At 39.8% G+C, this 13,450-nt stretch overlaps 1 long non-coding RNA gene and 1 gene segment (V, D, J or C); both read left to right on the plus strand.

The window, feature by feature from the left end:
• Positions 1–13,450, plus strand: part of LOC309475875 (Ig mu chain C region membrane-bound form-like) — a 178,512-nt gene that overhangs the window by 137,044 nt on the left and 28,018 nt on the right.
• LOC309511464 lies at positions 4,256–5,075 on the plus strand. The gene is made up of 3 exons (XR_014210646.1): positions 4,256–4,388; positions 4,648–4,726; positions 5,006–5,075. It is a non-coding gene; the product is annotated as an uncharacterized lncRNA (long non-coding RNA).

The following is a 13,450-nucleotide window of genomic DNA, read 5'->3' on the forward strand; positions in this document are numbered from 1 at the left end:
TAAAAAATAAGGTAAGCCCAGAAATTGAACGCAACGCGTTTAATTACACATTAAGCATTTTTCTCCCATAGAAAACCATTATAAGAAAACGCTTAACGTGGCTTACTGTACTAAGACAGTGATATTACATGACCAAACTCTGCACACATCATATTAATAAACCATACTATGTATAAAAAATAAGATAAGCCCAGAAATTGAACGCAACGCGTTTAATTACACATTAAGCATTTTTCTCCCATAGAAAACCATTATAAAACGCTTACTGTACTAAGACATTAATATTAAATTACCAAACTCAGCACACATCATATTAATAAACCATACTATGTATAAAAAATCAGATGAGCCCAGAATATGAACGCAACGCGTTTAATTACACGTTAAGCGTTTTCCTCCCATAGAAAACCGTTATAAGAAAAGGCTTAACGTGGCTTACTGTACTAAGACAGTGATATTACATGACCAAAATCAGCACACATCACTATACTATGTATAAAAAATCAGATGAGCCCAGAATATGAACGCAACGCGTTTAATTACACGTTAAGCGTTTTCCTCCCATAGAAAACCGTTATAAGAAAAGGCTTAACGTGGCTTATACTAATACAGTGATATTACATGACCAAAATCAGCACACGTCATATTTATAAACCATACTATGTATAAAAAATCAGATGAGCCCAGAATATGAACGCAACGCGTTTAATTACACGTTAAGCGTTTTCCTCCCATAGAAAACCGTTATAAGAAAAGGCTTAACGTGGCTTACTGTACTAAGACAGTGATATTACATGACCAAAATCAGCACACATCACGGAGACCGGGGATGGTTGTAACAATTTTGACCTTTCTGTCTATAGCTTGAACTTCAAGCTATAGACAGAAAGGTCAAAATTGTTACTTGAAGTACTTTGAAGTCAGTGTGTTCAAAATGTGATCCAAACTAGTTACAAGTGTCTGCTATTAAATGACATAGCTATTATCTTTGCAACACAAACAGAAAATGCATGGTTTAGTTTCAAACACGAGGAGTGAAATGTTACAATTCACCCCATAGTCAGGGTTAGTTGTAACATACCCTGGGGTGAGATGTAACATTATGATATCCACCGGGGTGATATGTAACATAATGAAATAAGGATTTTGACAAAAAAAATATTTTGAAAGGTTTTTATTCAACACTGACTTTTCAATATAACTGATGTGTGTATCACTCTTAGTCTCAGTGTGTTTGTCACTCTCAATCATAGTAATTGACCATTATAAATTGAACTTGAACACAAACATTGCTTGTTTGTAAGCATGTTTGTTACTGCCAGTGTTAGTAATGGCCATAATAAAATTTAACACTTGAACATTGTGTCTGTGTGTGTGTGTGTGTGTGTGTGTGTGTGTGTGTGTGTGTGTGTGTGTGTGTGTGTGTGTGTGTGTGTGTGTGTGTGTGTGTGTGTGTGTGTGTGTGTGTGTGTGTGTGAGTGTGAGTGTGCGTGCGTGCGTGACTCTGTTGTTTCTCTGTCATAGTAATTGACCATAATAAAATGAACTTGAACACTTGAACATTCTATTTGTGTAAGCATGGTTGTTACTGTAAGTCTATAGTATTGGCCATAATAAAATTTTGTTTCATTGTTGTTACAACTAACCCAGAGTCTTGTTGTTACAACTAACCCAGAGTCATGTAGCCATGAACTAGCTCACCTTACAGCTAACAGGCAAAACATTAGCACTAACAACTTGCATGGAAAATATCTACACAGACACACAATAACCATAATAAAAGTTTGAGGAGTTTAACTACAAAGCAGAAATTCCCATAACAAAAACAAAAAAAGTTAAAAAAGTAACTTTCTTATCTCAAAATTGTTTTTTCCACTCTAACATGTGCTGTGTCTGCCACAGGGCTCTACTTTATCACATGTGGAATAAGAACTAAACTGAGGATGTGCGAAGTGAATCAGGTGATTTGTAACTAGTTCCTGATTGGACAGATTGGAATTGTTACAACTGACCCGTGTTACAACCATCCCCGGTCTCCCCTACTATGTATAAAAAATCAGATGAGCCCAGAATATGAACGCAACGCGTTTAGTTACACGTTAAGCGTTTTCCTCCCATAGAAAATCGTTATAAGAAAAGGCTTAAAGATGCTCACATGCAAGATTACTTTTTATACTTTTTTTCCCCCAGCGTTGAGCACTAATCACACAAGTCTCTGTTGAGCACCAATCACAAACAAGTCTCTGTTGAGCACCAATCACACAAGTCTCTGTTGAGCTCATAATGCAATAACCAATCAGATTAGTTACCGATGAAGAAACAAACTTCATCGGTTGTTTGTTTGTTCGCGAAGTTCGCGGGAGTTTTTGCCGCTTTCACGCAATGTGCTGTTCACCTCAGTCAGTCAGACACTCTGACTGGATTCTGCCCAGTCGCTTGAGGAAAAGTGTATACGATGTAAGTAAGATATTAATTTTTAATCCTTTTGATTTCTCATGTTACTAAAATAACATGTCTTGTTTTTCTTATGCGTAAAAAACTATAACGACTTTTACTGAAATGTGAAACTAAAGGAAAGTGTTGCATTACAGGTAAAGATGCTCACGTGGCATGCAAGATTACTTTTTATACTTTTTTTTCAGCGTTGAGCATTACCACCAATCACACAAGTCTCTGTTGAGCTCATAATGAAATAGGGTTAGGGTTTGTTGGAGAGGGTCATTGGACTCCATCAGATACCGCTCTATGTACTATTTCTAATTTATTGAGACTCATTTAAGCTTTTTCTTTCTTTCTTTCTTTCTTTGTCTTTCTTTCTTTGTCTTTCTTTCTTTCTTTCGACTCCATCAGCTGCCATTCTATGTACTATTTCTAATCAATCAAGACTCATTTAAGCTTCGATTCTAATAATTCTAAACTGATGAAAACCTTCAAACTTCTACAAACTTGTAAAACTACTAAACTAAAAAAAACTAATTAAAACTTCAAAAAACCTTCAAGCTTTTAAAAATTCTTCAAACTTTCTGGCAAGGCTTTTTCATGCCAACTTAAAGTTTGTCAACAATTTGAAGCAAATGCTTTATAGATATTAAACTACATAATATAGTCTGCATATGGATGGCATACCCTTCTTCAAATTTGAAACATTTGATAGATAGATAGATAGATAGATAGATAGATAGATAGATAGATAGATAGATAGATAGATACCCACGTAGGAGGGGACGTTCTCGCGACCTTGTGGAACGTTCCCTAAAAGTTGTCTAAAGGTAACGAAAGTTCCGAACCTTTACAGAACATTAGGGACGTTCATAGAACGTCCTCTTTTGGTTATGAAAGTGCTGCAGTTCAAGGTTCCTTATATGACTTTAGGGGGGCGTTCTATTTGGGGTATTTTATGGTCACATAACAAACGTTACAAAGAGGACATTCGGGACGTTAACAGAACGTTCTCGCATGGTCCTCTGTTGGTCATATAATAACGTTCCCAATGTGACTTTAGGGGAACGTTCCATATTGGTTATTATATGGTCACACAACAACGTTACAAAGAGTATATTCGGGACGTTAACAGAACGTTCCCATACGGTTCTCAGTTGGTCATATAATAACGTTCCCGTTATTACTTTAGGGGGACGTTCGATATTGGTTATTATATGGTCACACAACAACGTTACAAAGAGGACATTCGGGACGTTAACAGAACGTTCTCGCATGGTCCTCTGTTGGTCATTTAATAACGTTCCCTTTATTGCTTTAGGGGGACGTTCGATATTGGTTGTTATATGGTCACACAACAACGTTACAAAGAGGACATTCGGGACTTTACCAGAACCAAAAAAGGAGTTTGAACGAGGCAGTATCAGTATAGAAAATTAAAAACAACTCTTTTATATGGGCAATACGATTACAATTAGGATTTAGTGCAAAATCAATTTATGTTGTTATAATTACTCTTCCAATTAAATAATTCAATTTTTTTTAATAATAATATATTTTTTTAAATATTTTTTTTTATACGAATTGTATTTATGTAATGTTCTAATTCTAGATGTTTATGTTTGTAAATGCTGCGTGCGTGACTTTGACGTGTTTTAATGCGCGTGCTCGTGAACGTCCGAGATGCTTTTTCAAACACTGGAGCGGCGTAGAGTCGCCATGGAAACGGCGGGCCACCACTGCAACTGACGAGCAGCTAAACCCTCTCTCGTGGTGTTTTTATTGCTTTCAGGTGAGTTTAGTTTCTTAAATCACACAATAATACACACAAGTGTGCTTGACATTTATCTTATTTGTAATTCACACGCTTCTGTTGAATTTTTACTTATAGAAATGCTTTATTGTCTTCGAAAAAAAATCCGTTAGCATCTCAACCGTTTTCAGAAAAGGTAGGCTAACTAGCTTGAGCTTTTGTTTATGAAAATGTGGGGTTTTAATCACATCTTATATGTAGATTAGATGTTTTTAATAGTTTTGTTAAGGGTTTTGCTTGGAAGTGAGCTCATTTATTTAACATAAACGTATGTATTATTTAACAGAAACATATGTGCTGTTAATCGGTGACGTCACTTACATGGAGCGCTAAAATTGGCTGAAACTAGTTCAATGGTAAACAAATATTGATAAACAAATGATCTGTGATTTCAGCAGCAACAAAATAACAACAGAGGGGAAGCTCTACTATTGCAACATTGCTGAAGAAAGCTGCTGCCAGAGAAAGACACAGGTAAACTGAGAAAGCCCATTAAATAACTTTAAATCCATTTTCTCACAAGGTTTTCTCACAATCACCATGCATCTGTTTTCTTATTTATTGTATTTGTTTAATTTATTTTAAGAAGATTTTGACATCCAAACGTAAGTGACACTGTTGGAGCAATATGAATAAGTAAACCTAAAAACATAAATTCTGTTATGCTAATTTAAGAAATTATATTCTGTATGTTATTCTTTTTATTTTCCTTGCCTTTAAATAAACCTGGCAAGCGGTTTGTTGTGTTCCTAGATCCTTCCATGCTGATGGCCTGCACAATAGCAGAGTTGGAGCAGATCAACATCTCTATGGCGCTGTGAACTCTATGACTTGTAAGTAAAACTTTCAACTAATGTCAAACATACAGTATTGGTATTAACGGCATGATAACGACACCAAACACACCGTCAAGATGACAACTGCCTTGATAAAGGTGTAGGTGATGGATTGGCCAGTATGTCTCCAGATCTGAACCCTAATGAGCAACTGTGAAGGAAGTCAAAGTCTGTTCACTGTTCACATAACAGTTCACTTATAACACTGTTCTTCCAGAAGCAGAAGGTGGAGAAGCGCCATGTGTCTAACAGCCAGCAGATCTGTGATGTCATTATGGAGGAGTGGAAGAGGATCCCAGCAACAACCTGTGCAGCTTAGCCTTAGTGATGGGAAGTGCGGATAATTTTACTGACTCTCTTGTTTGTTCTCGTTCATCAAAATGAACAAATCTTTTTTTCAAGTCATTTCGTTAATTTAAGGGGCTTTAAATGTTATACTTTTAAAGGTACTCTAAGTGATGTTGGGTGTCGTCACTTCTTGTATGAATGTGCTCAGCACCACTGCTCACTATACACAGAATACACGCGATTTATTACCACTATTATTTATGCATTTAAGATTGAATACAGTGTCTGGAGTTATATCCCTTTGTGGTGTGTATTCTTCTAATTTCAGCTCCTGAGTCCATTTTGGGGTGATGGTCAAGACAGAACCAAACGAAAGCTGGACTGTAACCTACTGGCCTATATGCTTCCTATGCATGACCACATTAATATTAATTTATAATTATAAATATATATATATATATATTATTAAAATAATAAATATATATAATTATATATAATATATAATTTATTTATAATCTGTTTTTGTTCACACAAAATAAATAAATAAATGACGGATCCCTGCTTTGTGTTTTATCTTTGAATGTGTTAAACGTGCATGCTTATTCCTGATTAAGGTTCTGCAAGAAAAAGTGTATTCTAGTTTGGTTCCCTATAGGTCCCTACAGGTCCTTGACACTAGTGGGGACGTTCTGAGAACGTTCTGGGAACATCACATTTCCAAATAAAACATGGTCCCCTAAACGTTCTGATAACGTCACGAATGTTCCGTGGAGGTCCGCAAAATAACGTCCCCCGACCCTTTAAAGAACTCCACATCATGACCGTCTCCGAACGTTCTCGGAACGTTACTAGGCGACGTCTTTGACACCAGTGGGGACGTTCTGAGAACGTCCTGGAAACATTACATTTCCAAATAAAACATGGCCCCTAAACGTCCCGAGAACGTCCCGAATGTTCCGTGAAGGTCCGCATAATAACGTCCTCCGACCCTTTAAAGAACTCCACATCATGACCGTCTCCGAACGTTCCCGGAACGTTACTAGGCGACGTCCTTGACACCAGTGGGGACGTTCTGAGAACGTCCTGGGAACGTAACATTTCTAGCTGGGTAGATAGATAGATAGATAGATAGATAGATAGATAGACTTTCATACATAGCATATACATTATCTAAAGAATATATAACTATTGAATAATAATAATGTAACAGAACAGAGACTCAAGAAAGAGAAAATGATGATGAACAACAGTTTATTTGAGATAAGGTGGTAGACAGGAAATACTGGCGAGTGTGGCAGATGCAGCAAGGTGAAACGTGAATGTAACCAGAATGAATACTGACAGTCTATTGTGTTGTAGAACATCGGTTCCCAACAGGGGGGTCGCGGCCCACAAGGGGGCCTCAGCGAGCTCTGTGGGGGGTCGCGTCATATTTTGAAAAGTTTTGAGCAATTTGCATTAAAGCCACACCGCGGAACTTTTGCGGGCGCTAGGGGCGCTAGACCTGTAACTTTCACGTCTAGCGCCCCTAGAGGCCACAAGCGCCGCAGCACTGTCGCAAAAGTCTGCTCCATGAGTATATCAGAGCCTATGGTCACGTGATGGCCGTAAAGCGATACGTTCTCCAGGTCACATGACCTGGCCAACGACGGTCCGTCTTCTCCAAACTTACATAGGCGGTATTTCAAGAGGGCAGCCCCGCTCGGAGCATTAATAGTGTCAAACGCTGTATATTGGCCTGAGGAATCATTTAAAATAACTTGTATGCGTCAACTCTTTAGGTCACAAAGTCCACGGTGTGGCTTTAAATAAAAGTCCTTAACTTTTTTCTGTTCAAAATTTATATAATGAGCGAGTTCATCATGAATCCATTTTCCAAACCGTGTTTTTGTCTTATCCTGAATCACTATGGTACACCTATAATAAGTGATTACATTGGGACTATTTTACCCTGGTTCGGATCGCTGCCGCTGCGGAGTAGCCCAGTACCTGCGTGACTCGTCAAAGACGCACACAGAGAGAGAAGTAGTTCCGGCTACAATGTTCTTCCGAAAGACGCATTATTCTGTTAATAAACGCAAGTTTATTATCGCTCGCTATAGCGCCAAAAGCCTCAAAAATAAAGCCTCTCAAATAACGTGCAAGTATTGAGGCCCCAGACAGAAGTCATTTAGTAATAGCCTATATTCAATCTTTTTTTACCTACACACAATGTTGAATACTGATATTTTTGTTATTGCATTTAAAATAGGGCAAATTTATAGGCTACTCCTAGGCTTACATTTTTAAATTACAAAGGGCCTAATAATGTTTTTGTTATTGTATTTTCAATTTTATAGGCTATTATTTGTGCATAAACATATCTGTTTATAGTAATACCGTTTGTTTGAAAACAACATATTTTGTCATCCTTGCTGCAAGCTTACAAGAGCGAAAATATCATTAAATGTGAAGGGGGGCCCTAAAATATTTTCTTGGGAAAAAGGGGGTCTCAGACATAAAAAGGTTGGGAACCACTGTTGTAGAAGATGGAGGAGATCGTGGATGACAGACGGTGAGGGAACCTGTGAGTAGCGGAGTCACAGGACAGGAGACATGGAGGACCAGGAAGACAATGGAGGTAACATATACTTTGGATTTAGCAGGCACAAGAGGTAAGTGAGTCCCTAGCTCAAAACAAGACCAGACAAAGTGCCAGAGTGAGGTGTGTGCTTTTACACTCCCTGTGATGATGAGGAGATGATGTGCAGGTGCAGGTGATTAGTATTCAGGTGATGATGACTGTGGCGAGCAGGACGAGGTCGAGGGCCGTGGGAGAACGGTACGAGGCCGGTGGCGTGATTGCAAATGAGTGACACCTGCGCGACGCACCGGTCTCGCATCTCTCACGGAGGAGCGGAAGCATAAAGGAGGAGCGACGACAGTGAAGAGCGAGAGAGGACAGGCCTGATTTTTAGTTCATGTTTTGTTTCTGTTTGTGTTGCCAGCAGTCGTCCGTGAGGGGCTGCTGGCTTTTACTTTCATTTTTGTATTTGTGTATTTATTTATTAAATATGTTTGAATGTCCGCCGGTTCCCGCCTCCTTCTTCCCATAACATCTGAACCCCGTTACAATGACCTTCGTGATTTGATGGTGATGGAGCCTGGCTGGACCCTGCCAAATTATTAATTGTGTGTGTGTATATGTATATATATATACGCACACACACATATAAAAATGGTATACATTATCTATTCTATCTATCTACACTGCGTGCATATGTATTATTTATGATTTTCTGATCACATTTTTTTCCCCAAGCACATTTTATCAATTCCAAACCACATTAATCTTAACAACTACTGTTAATTTTGTATTTAATCATTTTTAAGTGATATATAATTGTTTATGAAGGCTGGAAATGAAAAACGCATTATATTCAGGTGTGCATAATTATTAAGCCGGTTTTCTTTTACAGATAAAATGAGCCAAAAAAGAGATTTAAAAGGTGCTTGGGAAAAAAATATTATCAGAAAACCAACTTAATAATTTAATAACTTAAAAACCAACCAGCATAATAATTAGGCACACAGAGTATGTGTGTATATATATGTGTGTGTGTGTGTGTGTATATATATATATATATATATATATATATATATATATATATATACATACACACACACACACACACACATATATATATATATATATATATGTGTGTGTGTATATATATATATATATATATATATATATATATATATAATTCACATAGGCTATATGTGGAATAATAATATATATGTGGAATAATAATATATATGGAATAATAATAATATATGTGGAATAATATTATAATATATATTTTATAGTATTTTTTACTTATTTCTTTTTTTGGGGGGGGGGGGTATTTGCAACAGTTCACTCTCAACTTTATTTATCAGTGAAACCTGCACTATTCCATTCACAGTGTTAACACATTTCATTGTGTTGTTTCAAATGTGTTGCCTCAGGAACAGCACATAAGACATTTATGATAATCAGTGCAAGCAACATCTAACCGGTCAGCTGATTTTGTGCATTTAAGGTGGAACCACCGTCTGCAAATAATGCACAAGATATAGTCATCTCTGTGCTTTGGGTCACCCTTACACGTTGAGGTTAAGCAGAGAGTCCAGTCTTTGCTGTTCGGTTGTAGTTTTTTCAAGGTACCAGTGTAATCTGCTTTGCTTACATGTACTGTTTGTGTGGCTGCCTCATATGTCTGTACTTCTTTTTTTAAAGCATTGCAGTTTTTCCTGTGAGAGTCCCGCCCTTTTGACCTTTGGAGGCTCATACTTTTCAATAAGGGTATGAATCCACATTCTTGCCTTGACACTGTTGACTGGACCTAATGGTGTGTTGTCAATGATAGCACAACCATTCACTACAGCAAAGACACCGCAGTCATACCCATTTCCTTGTTGTGGAGTATTCACCACATCTGAAGTTTTCCAGTCAGAAGCCTGAAAGTTTTCTGTTGCTGAAGTGTACATGCAAGCTACTACTTTCATTAGTTTTGGAGCAGCATGCTTCACAGTTTTAAGACTGTGGATTGAATTGAACACTGAGATCTCTCGCTCTCTGAAATTTACAGTGGCAAGAGGTTCCCGCGCGTCACTGGCGAAAGGAGAAAAGAGTGATTATGTCCCGCTGCGGCCGGGCCGAATTCTATTTCTAACACATTTCTCATTCCCCTCTGAAGTTCAGGCGACTGGAAATGTCATACTGCAGTGAGCGAGTCTGTTGTAATGCACGCACGCCTGCAAACAAACGCCAGCATGTTGACGCTCTCTGTTTCTATGGCAACTTCTCGCTCGTTCAGTTCCAGTAAATGCGACTGTTCCAGTGTATTCTGCAGTAAACAAGTCGGCGACACAGCCCGCTTGCCTGCACACAAACGCCGCTTTACGGCTACCCAGATAAATCCCATAGAGTGTATTTTCTGGTGTTCCGGCCACGGCCGATGGTGTTATGAGTGTAAACAAAATGCCCACTGCCTGCCCAGTGCTCATTCCTACACAGAAACACGGGTTTCTCTGATAATACTCGCGCTATATAAATGCCTTTGTGTCTTCCCCTGTGGCCCAGTGGCAGATTCTCAGGATTTCGCGCGATAGACCCGTGTTCGATCCCAGGTCTACTGGTAAAAAAAAAACAAAACAGCGGGAGTGTTAAACACGATCACGCAGGCTAGAGCTCCATCTACGAGGCGGCTCTATTCCTCAAAATGGTCTGTGTTCACTAGCTGGTGTACAGCGAGTGGCACTTCACCCTCACGCTGTGGGGTGCCGGAGGTTCTCTCCTTTTTACAAGTGTTTCTGGATAAGGGCAGAACCCCATCCACGCTCAAAGTTTATGTGGCGGCCATAGCAGCGTTCGCTGAACCACCGCTTGGCCAGTCATTAGGAAGGAACGATCTGGTCATTCGCTTCCTTAGAGGAGCTAAGAGGCTGAACCCTCCCAGACCACCTTCAGTTCCCGTTTGGGACCTTTCCACGGTTCTGGAAGCCATGAAAGGTGCCCCATTCGAGCCAATACAGTCAATAGACCTGAAACCCTTGTCTTACAAAACAGTGTTTCTTCTGGCTCTCGCTTCAGTGAAGCGCATAGGGGATTTGCAAGCGCTCTCAGTGAGCACGACGTGTATGGAGTTTGGGCCGAATGACTCGAGAGTCATACTCAAACCAAAGCACGGATATGTTCCTAAATCCCTCAACACACCGTTTAGGGCACAGGTTATCTCCCTGTCGGCCCTGCCGGTATCTGAGGAGGAAGGGGACGCAGGCTTCCTTTGCCCGGTCAGGGCGTTAAGAGCCTATGTGTCTCGCTCATCTGTCTTCAGACAGACGGAGCAGCTCTTTGTTTTGTTCAGCGGACGTTCTAAGGGACTAGCTGCATCAAAACAGAGTCTATCCAGATGGATAGTTGATGCTATAGCGCTAGCTTACACATCCAAGGGCCTGCAATGCCCGATAGGTGTCAAAGCGCACTCCACAAGAGGCATGGCCTCGTCGTGGGCTTGGTCCAGTGGGATTGCCTTGCAAGATATCTGTATGGCGGCAGGCTGGGCCTCCCCGTCTACATTTATAAGGTTTTATAACCTCGAGGTTCCCGCTTTGCAAGCTAGGTTGCTCTCGGTTTAATTTTTCAGTATTGCCCGCCCGATGCTATCGGCTCGGGATGCTGAAACTGCTAGAGCGTCGATCACTGATCGCCTATATACTTCTGCGGGCAGTACGTAAGTCCCCCATATTTACCAGTCCAGGCTGAGTTCGCCCTGGCTGTGTGGAACACTTGATATAACATGCTCTTATCAGAGCTCAATATTACAGGAATGATGCTATTCTAGCCCCTCTTCCCGGATTCTCTGTGAGTCCCTTGTGATTAGGCACTGTATGAGCCCCGGGCACCTGCCCTTGGGACTTTAGTGTTATGTCTCAAGCACGCACGGCGTTTTACATTGTGTTCCCCTAGCGTAAGATATCTTACGCAAGTACGAGAGACCTCTCGTAAGAGAACGTACTCGGTTACTAACGTAACCTCGGTTCTCTCTAGAAGAGGGAACGAGTACTTGCGTATCTTGCCGTGCATGCGTCATGTTCTGATTCGCTACAGCGATGAAAAACTGACCAAACCAGCCTCTCTGGGCCGTATTTATAGCCCTGGCCCCACCCGATTTCGGCGGGACATGACGTAATGGGCGCGAAGCGCCCTCATTGGTTCTGACGTCATGAGGAGCCTCTATCGATAGGCTGGTGCAGTTGCCGCAGAGCAGCCAATGGGCGCGCGAGCTGTCTCGCCCATGTCTGCATGCTGCTGCAATGCGTTTTACATTATTGCAAAATTAAGGATAATTTTTGGCTTCAATATCTCGAGGAGAAGAGGTTTTCCCCTAGCGTAAGATATCTTACGCAAGTACTCGTTCCCTCTTCTAGAGAGAACCGAGGTTACGTTAGTAACCGAGTACGTTTTCTTATACTGGTTTTCTATGGGAGAAAAATGCTTAACGTGCAATTAAACGCGTTGCGTTCATATTCTGGGCTCATCTGATTTTTTATACATAGTATGGTTTATAAATATGACGTGTGCTGAGTTTGGTCTTTTAATATCACTGTATTAGTACAGTAAGCCACGTTAAGCCTTTTCTTATAACGGTTTTCTATGGGAGGAAAACGCTTAACGTGTAATTAAACGCGTTGCGTTCATATTCTGGGCTCATCTGATTTTTTATACATAGTATAGTGATGTGTGCTGATTTTGGTCATGTAATATCACTGTCTTAGTACAGTTAAGCCACGTTAAGCCTTTTCTTATAAAGGTTTTCTATGGGAGGAAAACGCTTAACGTGTAATTAAACGCGTTGCGTTCATATTCTGGGCTCATCTGATTTTTTATACATAGTATAGTGATGTGTGCTGATTTTGGTCATGTAATATCACTGTCTTAGTACAGTAAGCCACGTTAAGCCTTTTCTTATAAAGGTTTTCTATGGGAGGAAAACGCTTAACGTGTAATTAAACGCGTTGCGTTCATATTCTGGGCTCATCTGATTTTTTATACATAGTATGGTTTATAAATATGACGTGTGCTGAGTTTGGTCTTTTAATATCACTGTATTAGTACAGTAAGCCACGTTAAGCCTTTTCTTATAACGGTTATGGGAGGAAAACGCTTAACGTGTAATTAAACGCGTTGCGTTCATATTCTGGGCTCATCTGATTTTTTATACATACTATGGTTTATAAATATGACGTGTGCTGATTTTGGTCATGTAATATCACTGTCTTAGTACAGTAAGCCACGTTAAGCCTTTTCTTATAACGGTTATGGGAGGAAAACGCTTAACGTGTAATTAAACGCGTTGCGTTCTTATTCTGGGCTCATCTGATTTTTTATACATAGTATGGTTTATAAATATGACGTGTGCTGATTTTGGTCTTTTAATATCACTGTATTAGTACAGTAAGCCACGTTAAGCCTTTTCCTATAACGGTTTTCTATGGGAGGAAAACACTTAACGTGTAATTAAACGCGTTGCGTTGATATTCTGGGCTC

Source organism: Leuciscus leuciscus, assembly GCF_965113295.1.
Source record: "Leuciscus leuciscus genome assembly, chromosome: 1".
Taxonomy (NCBI): domain Eukaryota; kingdom Metazoa; phylum Chordata; class Actinopteri; order Cypriniformes; family Leuciscidae; genus Leuciscus; species Leuciscus leuciscus.